A 16,657-nucleotide genomic window follows, 5' to 3' on the forward strand; every position below is an offset into this window, starting at 1 on the left:
GAAATATAATCAAGATCAAAGCTGCCATTAAAACGGGAAGAACATCAAAAACTATAAAAAGCCAGCATTACTAGTACTAGTGGACTAGTAAAATATGAAAATGGATATGGGCCTCACATAAATACACCCCACGCAGGAAGCCTGAAAGATTGTGAAAAGGAACAAAGCACAAAACCATCATATCCATAACTGAAACTATCCATATTAAAACAAAAAAAAGTATTTTTCTGTGCTTACTCTATTTAACAGTATGTTTTACACCAATGCACCTAAATTTATAAAGTTAAAATGGAAAATGGCAGTGGCTCCCTGATATTAGGTATCAGCAGCTAAGGCTTTATGTTAGCAGGGATCACATGTAAAATTTACTCTTTTATAGGCTAGGAAATCATTTGCTGGGGATAAACACAATGCTTCTTGGACAATTTTCTATCCTTAGCAATAGAAGTAGAGCAGGTTGTATTGTTTTTATATCCAGGGAACACTGAGTTTCTGGCGCAAAATTGAAAAATGGCACAGAGACTGGGCGTAATGGGTAGATCGCCCTCCAACAGCAAAAAGAAACATGGCAGACCAGGACCAGGACCTGGACCTGGGCAGGGGCAGAAGATTTGGCAAGGGTCAAAAAAATCAGTTTCCTGACATTCGGAAATTAAGGAAGAATCTCATTCCCTGGGAAGTATTTTATTGTTTCATCTGCCACAGAAATCATAGTGAGCGAACCATGGAAAGGTTTGTTAACCTCGGGCAGGATTTTCTGGTTTTGAGGCAAATGCAGCCAGAAAGTCCACTCCCCACACCCCCCCCCCCCCCCCAACTTTACATTGGGAACCCATTTTGCTTCTCAGGAATGCTCTTTTTCAGGCCATGAGACTGGAATCTTGTTTTCCTCATCAAGTCTTCTGCCCCACCTAGAGGACATTAGACCATTTTGTTTTGCAACTGAACAGTGCTCCCAGTGAGACAGTCCTTCAGAACTTACCAGGGGCTCGATGCTAACTTCTCCATTGTCAAAACTATTCTTGGAAACAAGAGGTGCCAACTTAGAAGATAGTACGCACAAAGGAGTGAGGAGGACACAAAGGAGTATGGAAGGCTGCAAAGCAGTGGTCGGGATGGGTCAGGGGCTATTCAGGGAGGGGTGCAATTTGTTTTATAGTGTGGGGTCTATAGAATCTATGGCAGAATCCAGGAGGCAAACAGAGAGGGGGGGGGCTGCAAAGAGGAAACAGTCACAATGAGAATGGGACTTATATTTACAAGTGCCAAAACTATATACAATGATTGTATACCAGTACCACCATTGTGCATTCAAAACTTAATTTTTCTTACTCTACCATTAGGTCGAGGTGCATCCACACCCATCATAGCAGAGGGGAAGGCAGCCTGCTGACTGCTATATACCTTATTGTCTCAGATGACTTTGACAAGTGTCCTCTGGGTGTCCAAGAGATGCTAGGGATGTTCTGCCGTGGGGCAGGTACACCCTCCTCAGCTAACTAGCTGGAGTTGATGGGGTTAGAGGCAGAGGGGATCTGAAGCGATGGGTAGATGGCCCCAGATGTCTGGCTAAATCTCCTCTGCCCCTTGAGTGCCCAAGGGCACCTCCCTGACTCCTTCAGAGGAACAGCACTGGGACAAAGGTCAAAATGCCCTGTGCCTCCTCACTTAGCCATTGCTGAACTGTACCCAAGGCTACAGGGATATCCTAAATACATATCCCACAAACTCTTCTGGACCTGGGTCTCCAAGGTGGCCAGCAAAAGAGACTTTGACATGATCATATGCCAGAACCATGACATCTTGCAAAAGGACTCCTCTCCTGAGACAGTGTCTCTGAAACTTCTGTCTGATATCCCCCTGCATCTCTTTCCATCTCCAGCATGTGTTCTAGGTCCAATTGCAGAGGCTCATCCTCTGACTCGGACTTTGCAGGGGGCTGTTTTTCAACAGTCCCCCATGTGCCAAAGAGCTTGGCTGTTACTGTCCCTGCCTGCTGTGGACACGTGTCAGTGAAGTGACCACCAGTAAGTCAGGATGAGTTCCTTGGGAAATATGTGTCTCTGCTCTGATAGAGGGTGCAGGTGAATGCTGTGACATCTGTGCCGTTATAAAATCCTTTTCTTCTTATGCCAAGCAGGCCTGAGGGCTGGGCCTTCATCTGCTGAGGACACTGATCTTCCCCTTTTCCTATTGGCACTTGGAATGGAAGGAAGAGGAGATGAGCGATTGCTCAAACATTACACGCATCACTCTCATTCATGAAGATTAAAGTGACGTGGCCATTTTGGAATTTGGACCACTGACATGCAGGAATACTGTTCACAGGGCTGCCTGAAATCACCGTGCAGGGGTGGTCTTCAGGCCTGCCAGGGCTAGAAGAGGCAGTCCAGATCAACCCCGTGCCCCCAGCCAAAGCTCAAGCTCATCCAACACTCAGGACTGTTGAGTGACCCTTTCTCTACAGCCTGCTAGCAGCAAAGGGGTGAATGGCCACTGGACCTACCTCCTTGAGCCCCCTCAGAGTCCAAAGTGCCAGGCCAGGGTGTCAGTGCTAGGATGCCAGGGGCAATGAACTGTTGGCAGTGCGAAGATACATGGCCGGAAAAGACGCTGACAGGGGGATCTGAGGGTAAAAGGAGCCAGAGTGGAGAGTCTGAAGGGAAGGCGGGGCTGAGTCAGAGTCTGGGAGGCAATGGGATCTGTGAGGAGGATCTGAGGGGGAAGGGGGGTTGCGTGTGGGAGGGACCTAAATGGTGTTGCGATTAGATAAATCTCAGTGTGGTATGGCGTGATAGGGAGGGGTTGGTGATGCTTCCTCACGCCTCAGGATCCAACATACCAAGTCCACACTTGTGGGGATCTGTATGAAAGCTTGCCTCCTGCTGGCAAGGCAGGTGAATAGCTTCAAGCCCATTAATTACATTTAAAGTAGTGAATTTTTATATGTATCGGGTTCCTGCCCTCTATGGGGCGGGCTGGGAGCTTCACAGCACCTTTGCCCATTTTTGTAGCAATGCCCAGTTCTCCAGGCTATCATAATTCACGATTGGAGCTTATAATCCCGGTGAATCGCCCCTGCATCTTTACATGTGGGCTATCTTCTCCTACTTAGATGGATTAAGTGTGTGCACATTGGCTGAAAAAGCAGGTCAGAAATTGGTAATTTTGCAAAAAGTTAACTCACCTCCTGACTCCCCAAAGCCTATCCACCATCTGTAAAGCACAAGTCAGAAATGTGATGGAATACTCTCCACTTGAATGGATGACTGCAGCTCCAGCACAACTCAAGAAGCTTGACACAATCCAGGACAAAGCAGCCCAGCCACTACATTAAACATCCATTTCCTCCAACGCCGGTGCATAGCAAAAACTCAACAAGACTCCTTAGATAGCACCTTCCTAACACACTAGCTCTATAATTTAGATGGAAAATGGCTGCAAGCACACGGGACACCACCACCTGACTTGGAAATATATCACTGTCCCTTCACTCAAAATCTCTAACAACACCATGAGTGTACCTACAACATGAGGGCTGCAGCAGTTCAAGAAGGCAGCTCACCTTCACTTCCTCAAGGATAATTGGGGATAATCATGTAGCCAGCAGCACCACATCCCCAAAGAAAAGCTACTAATATCCTATCTGCTGACCATGTTTTGATTTGATTTGATTTGATTTTATTATTGTCACATGTATTAACATACAGTGAAAAGTATTGTTTCTTGGGTGCTATACAGACAAACAGACCATTCATAGTGAAGGAAACAAGAGAGTGCAGAATGTAGTGTAATCTAGGGTGTAGAGAAAGATCAACTTAATGCAAGGTAAATCCATTCAAAAGTCTGATAGCAGCAGGGAAGAAGCTGTTCTCGAGTCAGATGGATCTTTTTCCAGAAGGAAGAAGGTGGAAGAGAGACTGTCCGGGGTGCATGGGGTCCTTAATTATGTTGGCTGCTTTGCCGAGGCAGTAGGAAGTGTAGACAGAGTCAATGGATGGGATGGATTCCACTACATTCACGACCTTTTGTCGTTTCTTGCGGTCTTGGGCAGAGCAGGAGCCATACCAAGCTGTGATACAACCAGAAAGAATGCTTTGTATGGTGCATCTGTAAAAACTGGTGAGAGTCATAGCTAACATGCCAATTTTTCTTAGTCTTCTGAGAAAGTAGAGGCATTGGCGAGCTTTCTTAACTATAGTGTCAGCATGGGGGGACTAGGATAGGTTGTTGGTAAACTGGACACCTAAAAACTTGATGCTCTTGACCCTTTCTACTTCATCCCCATTGATTATAGACAGGGGCACTTTATCCTTTACGCTTCCTGAAGTTGATGACAATCTCCTTTTCTTGACATTGAGGAAGAGACTATTGCTGCTGCACCAGTTCACTAGATTCTCTATCTCATTCCTGTGCTCTGTCTCGTCATGGTTTGAGGTCCAACCCACCACAGTGGTGTCGCCAGCAAACCTGAAAATTGAATTGGAGGGGAATTTGGCCGCACAGACATAGGTGTATGAGTTAGTAGGAGGCTGAGAACATAGCCACATGGGGCACAGTGGTGAAGATGATCGTGGAGGAGGTATTGTTGCCTATCCTTACTGATTGTGATCTGACAGTTAGGAAGTTCAGGATCCAGTCGCAGAGGGAGGTGCCGAGGCCCAGGCCACAGAGTTTGGAGACGGGTTTCATGGGAATAATAGTGTTGAAGGCTAAGCTACAGTCAATAAATAGGAGTCTGACATAAGTGTCCTTGTTATCTAGGTGTTCCATGATTGAATCGAGAGCCAGGGAATTAGCGTCTATTGTGGACCTGTTGCAACAATAAGCAAACTGTAGTGGATCCAGGTAGTCTGGGAGGCTGGAACTGATTCGTGCTATGAGTCATCTTTCAAAGCACTTTCATAATGATGGATGTCAGAGCCACTGGCCGATAGTATTAAGGCACACTGCTTGGTTTTTCTTCGGCACCGGGATGATGGTCATCTTCTTGGAGCAGATAGGAACCTCAGATGTGTGAAGTCCCTCTGGATTCTAATCCTTAAACTTAAGGTTTGCAGTTGGTAAATTTTTAAGTCTTACCCTTGCAAGACAGATGAGATCATTTATCTGTTTACTCCACCTAGGGTTGTCCTGCTTGGTCAGACAGGAAGGTCTTTTGTTCCTATCCACTGGAGAGAGGACAGCCTTCCTTTCCTCAATGGCCTGGAGGAGAATCTCCAGGGAGACATTGCTGAATTGTGGGGCTGTGGGTTGTTGCTTTTTCATAGACGTTCTGTGCTGGGATCTGAAGATCCTAGCCTGGTGACTGGATGGCTGTCTGGGTACCTTTTAAATATGATACCTAGACCTGAAGGTTGGGTGAGCAACTTCCTGCCCACCTTACCATGCGATTCAATGTGATCCTGTGGCTACATAATTAACCAGCTAAGCAACGCAAGATTTGTCATAATCACCCACCTGCCCTCCAGTGGAGGTCACTCTGATTTCCCATTCTTGCCATCAGACTTAGCCCTGAAGCAGAAAATTCCTCTTAAGTACATTCCATTGGGATCTCCCAAGCGAGGTGGTTGCACTCCAAATAGGTGCCCAACAAGACCTTTTCCTGAATTTCCCAGGAGGTACTCATTCCATTTGGCACACAGAAAAACTTTGCATTGTTGTTATTTGCCTGATAGCCAGATGGTGAAGGAAGAAATGAGACCTAGGCACTACTTGCAATAGATTAATTCACAAAGTGAAACAGTACAGGTATATATTCTCCTGACTCCCTTCTACGCTCATGCCATAAGTATCTCACTATACACGTTATGTAACTACGCAATCAATGCCCTCCAACTGTAACTACTTCCCAATGGATACAATTAATGGTTGTCTCAGTAAGTAGGGGTTCAGGAAAAATAGAGAAGGAAAGCAAGAAAGAGAATTGACAGCATTGATTTAGGGGATTTAGAATGCTGCACAGTGAGTCAAAGAATATATTTGATTCCAGTTAAGAAACAATAGAAGTATCATTCTTCTCCTCAGCCCATTCCATAGGCCACCAACTAGTGGGAAAAATATAAAAGAATGAAATAACAACAAAATTAGAAATAACCATAGTTACAATGGGAGGAGGGGGAGGGGGTTAATTATCCGAATATAGACTGGGATGGCAAGGGTGTAAATGACAGATAGGGAGGAAGAAGAATTTCCGAAGCGTGTTCAGGAGAATTTTTCAGAGCTGTATGTTTTCAGCTCAGTGAAGGAGGAAGCATTGTTGAGTCTATTTCTGGGGAACAAGGCAGGGAATTTCAAACAAGTGTCAGTAGGGGAACATTCAATGGGCAATGATTGTTGTAACATGAGGAATAGTTAAGGAAATAAACAAAGATCTATCCAGAACAAAAATAATTAATTGGCTCTGACCTAGAGAAATTGGGATCAACAATTAGCAGGCAAAGCTATAAGGGAACAATGAACTGTTTTTAAAGAGGAGACGGTTCGGGTAGCAACATGGTGTATTTCCATGACAGAGAAAAAGCAAGAGAAACAAAGTCAGAACTTTTTTTTTGTTTTTATTCCAATTCAATCCAATCAAGTCCAATTCAGAGCCTCAACAAGTTGCGACATTCCCGATCCAAGCTGACAAGCTCCCACCTCCTGTTTTGGGCTTGATCTACATGATCCAAGCTGATTGGAGTGGGCATTGCTCCTCCTCCAAGGCTTGATCTTATTTGCATCTTAGCCAAAAGGTCGTGATGCCGCTTTTAAAAATTGCTTCAAATGAAGCTAAAATGTAACCTAATGACTTCAACCAAGCATAGCATGTCAATACTACATTTGATCTTAGCCATAAGGCTGAGAAGCAATGATTAAATGCCTAAAAAAATAGTAAGATGAAGCAGAAAAGGCTGCATGTGATAGAATCAGTTTGGTAATTCAGAAGAGAGCCTGAAGAAATAAATATAAAAAATCCAGACTAGAAGCAAAAGGGAAGAAAGCAGCGGAGGCACGCAGGTCAAAGCCTCCCTGTACATGGATGACGTGGCTGTCTTCTGCTCGGACCCCTCGTCTGTTCGCAGGCTCCTACAGGTCTGCAAGCAGTTCGAGCTGGCCTCGGGAGCCAAAGTCAACTAGGGTAAGAGCGAGGCCATGTTCTTTGGGAACTGGGCCGATAAATCCTTTGTCCCCTTCACCATCAGGGCAGATTACCTGAAGGTGCTGGGGATATGGTTTGGAGCTGCAGGGGCATGCGCCAAAAACTGGGCCGAGCGCATCGCGAAAGCCAGGCAGAAACTGGGCTTGTGGGAAAAACGCTCCCGCTCCATGACAGGAAAAACCCTGGTGATCCGGTGCGAGGTGCTGTCCGTGTTGTTGTACGTGGCGCAGGTGTGGCCTATCCCCAAATCCTGCGCTGCAGCAGTGACACGGGCCATCTTCAAGTTTATCTGGAGATCAAAGATGGATCACGTCCAGAGGGAAGCGATGCACAAATCTCCAGAGAATGGAGGGAAAAGCGTTCCCAACGCCTCTCTCATCCTGAAGGCCACCTTTGTGTGCAACTGCATCAAGCTGTGCATAGATCCTCGGTACACTAACAGCAAGTGCCACTACTTTTTGAGGTTCTAATTTGGACAGATCTGAAGGAATGTCTTGATTCTGCATTGTTTGCAGTTCAAAGCCTGTACATGTGCAATAGTTTGTTTGAGATTTTTATGAATAAAGTATATTTTTGGGAAAAAAAGGGAAGAAAGCAATAAAGAAGCAAAGAAAGAGTACGGGAAGAGACTGGCCATGAACAAAATCTTTTTTTGGTATATAAATAATAAAATGGCCGTAAGTTAGGGCTTAGGACTACTTGAGACTAAAAAGGAGATTCACACATGGTGGCAGAAGGGATGGCTGAGATCGAAATGAGTACTTTGCATTTGTCTTTACCAAGGAAGATAATGCTAAAGTCATGTTGATAAAGAAGTTAGTTGAGATACTCCTGGGTTGAAAATTGATAAAGAGTAGTTGTGGAGAGGCTGATGTACTCAAAGATTGATTCAGTCACTAGGAATAGATGAGAGGCAACCAAGATACTGAGAGAAGTAATGGTGGGAATTAATATAGGACTCATATAATCCTCAAATCCTCCTTTGGGCAGTGCCAAAGGACTGAAGAAAATTGCTAATGTTACACTTTGTTCAAAAATGGGTGCAAGGATGAAATTAGCAAAGCTTTTAGAAATGATAATCTGGAAAGGAAAAATTTTGAGAGTGCAGAGTTTGTATGTTCCTATCAGGATTAAAGGCAAAGTGAATAAGAATAAGGAACCTTGGTTCTCGAGGGATATTGGAACTCTGATAAAGAAGAAGAGAGATGCATGACATGTATAGGTAACAGGGAGCAAATAAGATACTTGAGGAGTATACAAACTGCAAGAAACTACTTAAGAAAGAAATCAGGAGGCCTAAAAGACATGAGGTTGCTTTGACAATCGAGGTGAAGGATAATCCTAAGAGCTACTACAGGTATATTAAGAGCAAAAGGATAGTAAGGGATAAAATTGGTCCTCTTGAAGATCAGAGTAGTTGGCTTTGTATGGAACCAAAAGAAATGGGGGAGATATTAAATGGGTTTTTTGCATCCGTATTTACTAAGGAAACTGGCACTGAGTCTATGGAAATAAGGCAAACAAGTAGGGAGGTCGTGGAGCCTATAAAGATTAAAGCGGAGGAGGTGCTTGCTGTCTTGAGATAAATCAGAGTAGATAAATCCCCAGGAACGGACAGGGTATTCCCTCGGACCTTGAAGGAGACTAGTATTGAAATTGCAGGGGACCTGGCAAATATATTTAAAATGTCAGTATCCACAGGTGAGGTGCCGGATGATTGGAGGATAGTTCAGGTTGTTCCGTTGTTTAAAGAAGGCTCAAAAAGTAATCCAGGAAATTATAGGCCAGTAAGTCTGACGTCAGTAGTAGGTGAATTATTGGAAGGAGTACTAAGAACATAGAACATAGAACATAGAACATTACAGCGCAGAACAGGCCCTTCGGCCCACGATGTTGCGCCGACCAGTTACAAAAACAATGACCCACTAGCCTATACCAATCCCTTTTCGTCCATAAACCTATCCAGAGATCTCTTAAACGCCCCCAAACTAGACGCATTTACAACTGCAGCAGGCAGGGCATTCCAATCCCTCACCACCCGCTGGGTAAAGAACCTACCCCAGACATCCGTCCTGTAGCTACCCCCTCTTAATTTAAAGCCATGCCCCCTCGTGCTAGCTTTCTCCATCCGAGGAAAAAGGCTATCACTATCCACCCTATCTAAACCTCTAATCATCTTATATGTTTCAATAAGATCCCCTCTTAGCCGCCTTCTTTCCAACGAAAACAACCCTAAATCCCTCAGTCTCTCCTCATAGGACCTCCCCACCATACCAGGCAACATCCTAGTAAACCTCCTCTGCACCCTCTCCAACGCCTCCACATCCTTCTTGTAATGCGGGGACCAGAACTGCACACAGTACTCCAAGTGCGGCCGCACTAGAGTAGTGTACAGTTGCAACATTACACTGCGACTCCTAAATTCAATCCCCCTACCAATAAACGCCAAGACACCGTACGCCTTCTTAACAACCTTATCTACTTGATTCCCAACTTTCAGGGATCTATGTACACACACACCTAGATCCCTCTGTTCATCCACACTATTCAAAGTCCTCCCGTTAGCCCTATACTCGACACATCTGTTGCTCCTACCAAAGTGAATTACCTCACACTTCTCCGCATTAAATTCCATCCGCCACCTCTCGGCCCAGCTCTGCAACCTATCTAAGTCTCCCTGCAGACTATGACACCCTTCCTCACAATCTACCACACCTCCAACTTTGGTGTCATCAGCAAATTTACTAATCCACCCAACTATACCCTCATCCAGATCATTAATAAAGATTACAAACAACAGTGGCCCCAAAACAGATCCCTGAGGCACACCACTCGTAACTGTACTCCATGATGAATATTTACCATCCACCACCACCCTCTGTCTCCTATCTGATAGCCAATTCCTGATCCAACTTCCTAGATTACCCACAATCCCATACATCTGCATTTTCTGCAGAAGCCTACCATGGTGAACCTTATCGAACGCCTTACTAAAATCCATGTATACCACGTCAACTGCCTTGCCCCCATCCACCTCTTTGGTCACCTTCTCAAAAAACTCAATAAGGTTAGTAAGGCACGACCTACCCGCTACAAAACCATGCTGACTATTTCTAATCAATTCATTACACTCCAAATAACTATAAATCCTATCCCTAATAATTTTTTCTAAAACCTTGCCCACAACAGAAGTAAGACTCACCGGTCTATAATTCCCGGCAAAGTCTCTGTTCCCCTTCTTAAACAATGGGACAACATTCGCTATCCTCCAATCCTCCGGGACTACACCAGAGACCAATGACGACCTGAAGATCTGAGCCAGAGGCTCTGCAATCACCTCTCTAGCCTCCCAGAGAATCCTAGGGTAGATCCCATCCGGACCAGGGGACTTATCTATTTTCAGCCCCTCAAGAATTTCCAGCACATCCCCTTTATCAACCGTAATACTGTCTATTTTACACCCCTGCAACCCAATGTCCTCCTCAGCTATATTCATGTCCCCCTGCGTGAACACCGAAGAGAAATATTGGTTCAATACTTCTCCAATCTCCTCCGGTTCCACACACAACTTCCCCCTGCTGTCTGTAACTGGCCCTAATCTTGCCCTGACCAACCTTCTGTTCTTGACATACCTATAGAACGCCTTAGGATTCTCCTTAATCCTATCAGCCAAAGTCTTCTCATGTCCTCTTTTAGCCCTTCTCAACTCACTCTTCAACTCCCTCCTAGCCAATCTAAAGCTTTCTAGTGCACTATCTGAGCCCTCCAATCTCATCCGAACATAAGCCTCCTTTTTCTTTTTAACCATCGACTCAACTCTTTTAGTGCACCACGGTTCCCTAGATCTACCAAATCCACCATGCCTGACAGGGACATACCTATCAAGGACTCGCAGTAGCTGCTCCTTGAAAAAACTCCACATTTCAGACGTTCCCAGTCCCTGTAATCCCCTAATCCAATCCATGCTTCCTAATTCACTCCTGATAGCCTCATAATCGCCCTTACCCCAGCTAAAATTGCTGACCCGAGGTTCATGCCTATCTCTTCCCATCACTAAGGTGAACGTAACCGAATTGTGGTCACTATCACCAAAATGCACACCAACTTCCAAGTCTAGCACCTGGTCTGGCTCATTTCCCAGCACCAAATCCAATATAGCCTCACCTCTAGTTGGCCTGTCTACATACTGAGACAAAAAACCTTCCTGCACGCTTTGTACAAACACTGACCCCTCTAGCGAGCTAGAACTATAGCAACTCCAATCAATATTCGTAAAGTTAAAGTCCCCCATAACAATTACCCTATTACTTTCACTCCTAACCAGGATTGTCTCCGCAATCCTTTCCTCAACCTCTCTAGAACTTTTAGGAGGTCTATAAAAGACTCCCAACAGGGTGACCTCTCCTCTCCTATTTCTAATCTCCGCCCATACTACCTCAACTGACGAGTCCTCATCAAACTTTCTCTCCGACACTGTGATACAGTCCTTGACTAGCAATGCTACCCCACCCCCCCTTCTACCTTCTTCTCTACTCCGACTAAAGCATTTGTACCCCGGAACCTGCAACATCCATTCCTGACCCTGCTCTATCCATGTCTCAGAAATGGCCACAACATCAAAGTCCCAGGTACTGATCCACGCTGCAAGTTCATCCACTTTATTGCGAATACTCCTCGCATTAAAGTACACGCATTTCAAACCCTGCTCCGCCCCACCCCCACTATGCCGTGCCTTGCATTCCCCAACTATGTCCCCCTCACTTTCACCCCCTTTCCTCACTATCCCTCCCCCCCTCCGAATCAGTTTAAACCTTCCTGCATCGCCTTTGCAAATTTACCCCCCAGGATATTGATTCCCCTCTGGTTCAGGTGTAGACCATCCCTCTTATAGAGGTCCCACCTTCCCCAGAATGAGCCCCAATTGCTCAAGTACCTGAACCCCTCCCTCCTGCACCATCCCCTCAGCCACGAGTTCAAACTTTCCCTCTCCCTATTCCTCTCTAAACTATCCCGTGGCACAGGCAAGAGTCCAGATATAACTACTCTTTCTGACTTCGCCTTTAGTTTCCACCCCAACTCCATAAATCTTTGCTTAATATCCCCTTCCCTTAAGAGATAGGATTTACAAATATTTGGATAGACAGGGACTTATTAGGGAGAGTCAACATGGCTTTGTGTGTGGTAGGTCATGTTTAACCAATCTATTAGAGTTTTTCGAGGAGGGTGCCAGGCAAGTGGATGAAGGGAAGGCAGTGGATGTTGTCTACATGGACTTCAGTAAGGCCTTTGGCAAGGTCCCACATGGGAGGTTAGTTAGGAAGGTTCAGTCGCTAGGTATACATGGAGAGGTAGTAAATTGGATTAGACATTGGCTCAATGGAAGAACACAGTAAGAAGACTCACAACACCAGGTTAAAGTCCAACAAGTTTATTTGATAGTAAACCCACAAGCTTTCAGAACGCTGTTCCTTCGTCAGGTGAGTGAGACTTCTTACTGTGTTTATCCCAGTCCAACACCAGCATCTCCACATCAATCGAAGAGGTCAGAGAGTGGAGGTGGAGGATTGCTTCTCTGAGTGGAGGCCTGTGTCTAGTAGTGTGCCACAGGGATCAGTGCTGGGTTCATTGTTGTTTGTCATCGAAATCAATGATCTGGATGATAATGTGGTAAATTCAACAGCAAATTTACTGATGATACAAAAAGAGTGTAGTGGACATTGAGGAAGGTTTTCAAAGCTTGCAGAGGGATTTGGACCAGCTAGGAAAATGGGCTGAAAAATGACAGATGGAGGTTAATGCAGACAAGTGTGAGGTACTGCATTTGGAAGGACAAACCAAGTTAGAACATACAAGGTAAATGGTAGGACACTAAAGAGTGCAGTAGAAGAGAGAGATCTGGGAATACAGATACATAATTCCCTAAAAGTGGAGCCAAGGTTGATAGGGTTGTAAAGAGTGCTTTTGGTACATTAGCCTTTGTAAATCAAAGTATTGAGTGTAAGAGTTGGAATGTTATGATGAGGTTGTATAAGACATTGGTGAGGCCGAATTTAGAGTATTGTGTGCAGTTTTGGTCACCTAATTAAAGGAAGGATATTAATAAGGTTGAAAGAGTGCAGAGAAGGTTTACAAGGATGTTGCCGGGACTTGAGAAACTGAGTTACAGAGAAAGGTTGAATAGGTTAGGACTTTATTCCCTGAAAAATAGAAGAATGAAAGGAAATTTGATTGAGGTGTATAAAATTATGCTGGGTATAGGTAGAGTGAGCAAGCAGGCTTTTTCCACTGAGGCTAGGGGAGAAAAAGACTAAAGGACATGGGTTAAGGGTGAAGGGGGAAAAATTTAAAGGGAATATTAGGGGGGAGGGGGCTTCTTCACACAGAGTGCTGGGAGTGTGGAATGAGCTGCCAGATGAAGTGGTGAATGCGGGCTCACTTTTAACATTTAAGAAAAACTTGGACAGGTACATGGATGAGAGGGTGTGGAGGGATATGGTCCAGGTGCAGGTCAGTGGGACTAGGCAGAAAAATGGTTCGGCACAGCCAAGAAGGGCCAAAAGGCCTGTTTCTGTGCTGTAATGTTCTATGGTTCAATGGTTCTAACAAAATTAACAGCAACTTGGACAAATATGGATAAATTAAGAACAGATAGCATTGATTTGTTAGAAGTAAATCATGTTTAACAAAGTTGATTAACTTTTTTGATGAGATAACAATGATGTTAATAAGGTTAATGTGGTTAAGATGAGGTACATGCTCTTCCAAAAGGCATTTAAGGTGGCACATAATAGGTGCATTGGCACACATCAATAAAAGGGATAGTGACTGCTTAGACATGAGGGACAAGGTGAGATCACAGAGTACTTGGAAGTGCACGATAAAGTAGGACTGGCTCAGCACGGCTTTGTCAAAGGGAGATCATGTCTGACAACACTGTAAAAGTTCTTTGAGGAGGTAACAAGGAAGTTAGATAAGGGAGAGCCAGTGGACATGATTTATTTGGATTTGCAGAAGGTCTTTAATAAGATGCCTCTTAGGAGACTGTTAAATAAGTTAAGTGCCCATGGTGTTAAGGGTAAGATCCTGGCATGGATAGAGAATTGGTTGAATGGCAGAAGGTAGAGAGTGGAGATAAAGGAGTCTCTCTCAGGATGGCAGCCGGTGACTAGTGATGTGCCTCAGGGGTCAGCGCTGGGACAACTTTTCACAATATACATTAACGATTTGGAGGAAGGAACTAAAGACACTGTTGCTAAGTTTGCAGATCTTACAAAGATATGTAGAGGGACAGGTAGTATTGAGGAAGCAGGGGGCTGCATAAGGACTTGGACAGGTTAGGAGAGTGGCCTAAGAAGTGGCAGATGGAATATAATGTGGGAAAAGAGTGAGGTTATGCACTTTGGAAGGAAGAATGGAGGCATAGACTATTTTCTAAATGGGAAAATGCTTAAGAAATCAGAAATACAAAGGGACTTGGGAGTCATTGTTCAAGATTCTCTTAAGGTTAACGTGCAGGTTCAGTTGGCAGTTAGGAAGGCAAATGCAATGTAAGCATTCATGTCGAGAGGGCTAGAATACAAGAGCAGAGATGTACTTCTGAGGCTGTATAAGGCTCTGGTCAGACCCCATTTGGAGTATTGGGAGCAGCTTTGGACCCCATATGTAAGGAAGGATATGCTGGCTTTAGAAACATTCCAGAGGTTCACAAGAATGATCCCCAGAATGAAGATCTTGTCATATGAGGAACAGTTGAAACTCTGGGTCTGTACTTGGAGTTTAGAAGGATAAGGGGGGGATCTTATTGAACTTACAGGATACTGCGAGGCCTGGATAGAGTGGACATGGAGAGGATGCTTCCACTATTGAGAAAAACTAGAACCAGAGGGCACAATCTCAGGCTAAAAAGATGATCATTTAAAACAGAGATGAGGAGGAATTTCTTCAGACAGATAATGGTGAATCTGTGGAACTCTTTGCCACAGAAAGCTGTAGAGGCCAGGTGACTGAGTGTCTTTAAGACATAGAGAGATAGGTTCATGATTAATAAGGGGATCAGGGGTTATGGGGAAAAGACAGGATAATGGGAATGAGAGAAAAAAAAAAATCACTCATGATTGAATGGCGAGTAGACTCGATGGACCAAGTAGCCTAACTCTGCTCCTATGTCTTAAGGTCGACAACATCTACCCCCACACCCACCACTCACCATCCCCCTCTCCCCCACCCCCTCATTGTTGTGGACCAGCTGTGAACCCCATTGGTGGGAACTTTCATCGGTGAGATTGGAGAGCCAAGTGAGCCTGGACAATAGCATCCGGAGCTCACTAAAGAGATTTAAATGAATTTAAGAATATTAAAACCAGCCTTGCGCCATTCCCCAGCTGCCAAGAAAATCACGACCTGCCAGCTGCTGGCGGGAATCAGATTTTTTTGTCTCCCACTTACATTTCCAGCTCCACTACACTGGTCGAGTAGTGTAGCGGGACGGGACAATCGTACCCATGAAGTTGGTCGAGTTACAGGATACAGAGTGGTGGTCAATCATTGCAGTGAATTCAATGAGATATGAAATAAAACCTGAAGATACTGGATATTGCACTGGATTATGGGCCAAGACAACATTCCAGGAATAGAACTGAAGACTTTTGCCCCAGAACTAGATGTGCCCTTAACCAAGTTATATCAGTACAGCTACAGCTCTGGCATTTACCCAGCAGTGTGTAAAATTGCCCAAGCATGGCTTGTCCACAAAAAGCAGGATCAATCCATCCCAACCCTTCTCTTTTGTCAGTTGTCAGCATGGTGATGAAAGGTGTCTGTGACAGTGCTAGCAAGCGGCACTTCCACAATACTAATCTGCTCACCAATGTTCAGAATAGGATCCATTATAGATACCTGACCTTATTATAACATTGATCCAAATAGGAAAATGAGCTGAGGTGAGAGTGATTGCCCTGTCAAGACAGCATTTGACCAAGTGCAGCATCAAGCAAAACTAAAATTAATGAAATTCAGTGGCTGACTGGTAGGAGATAGAGGGTGATGACAGATGGCTGCTTTAATGACTGGGGGCCAGTGACCAGTGACATACCACAGGGATCCGTGCTGGGCCTCTTATTGTGAGTCATCTATGCCATTTATATAAATGACAATGTGGGGGGTAGTTTGCCGATGAGTCAAAGATTAGCTGGGCGGTTAATGAGATGGTCAAATGGGCAGGTGGCAGATGGAATTTAACCCTGAAAAGTAATACACTTTGGAAAGAGTAATTTGACAAGGAAATATACTATGAAAGGTCTGACACTAGGAAGTTCTAAAGAACAAAGACTTTGGCGTATCTGCCCATAGATCTCTGAAGGCAGAAAGACAGGTTAACAGGCTGGTGAAAAAAGCCTATGGCGCATGACTTTTATCAATTGGGGCATTGATTATAAAAGCAGAGGTCATGATGGAATTGTATAGAACTTTAAGAGGCCACAGCTGGAGTACTGTGTGCAGTTCTGGTCACTCATTATA

The 16,657-nt window shown here is 44.7% G+C and overlaps 1 protein-coding gene across 1 annotated transcript in view; it reads right to left on the bottom strand.

The window, feature by feature from the left end:
* frem1a (Fras1 related extracellular matrix 1a) overlaps positions 1-16,657 on the bottom strand; it is a 160,989-nt gene that overhangs the window by 121,775 nt on the left and 22,557 nt on the right. The window lies entirely within an intron of this gene.

This window comes from Carcharhinus amblyrhynchos, chromosome 5, assembly GCF_965287045.1.
Source record: "Carcharhinus amblyrhynchos chromosome 5, sCarAmb.v2.hapA, whole genome shotgun sequence".
Taxonomy (NCBI): domain Eukaryota; kingdom Metazoa; phylum Chordata; class Chondrichthyes; order Carcharhiniformes; family Carcharhinidae; genus Carcharhinus; species Carcharhinus amblyrhynchos.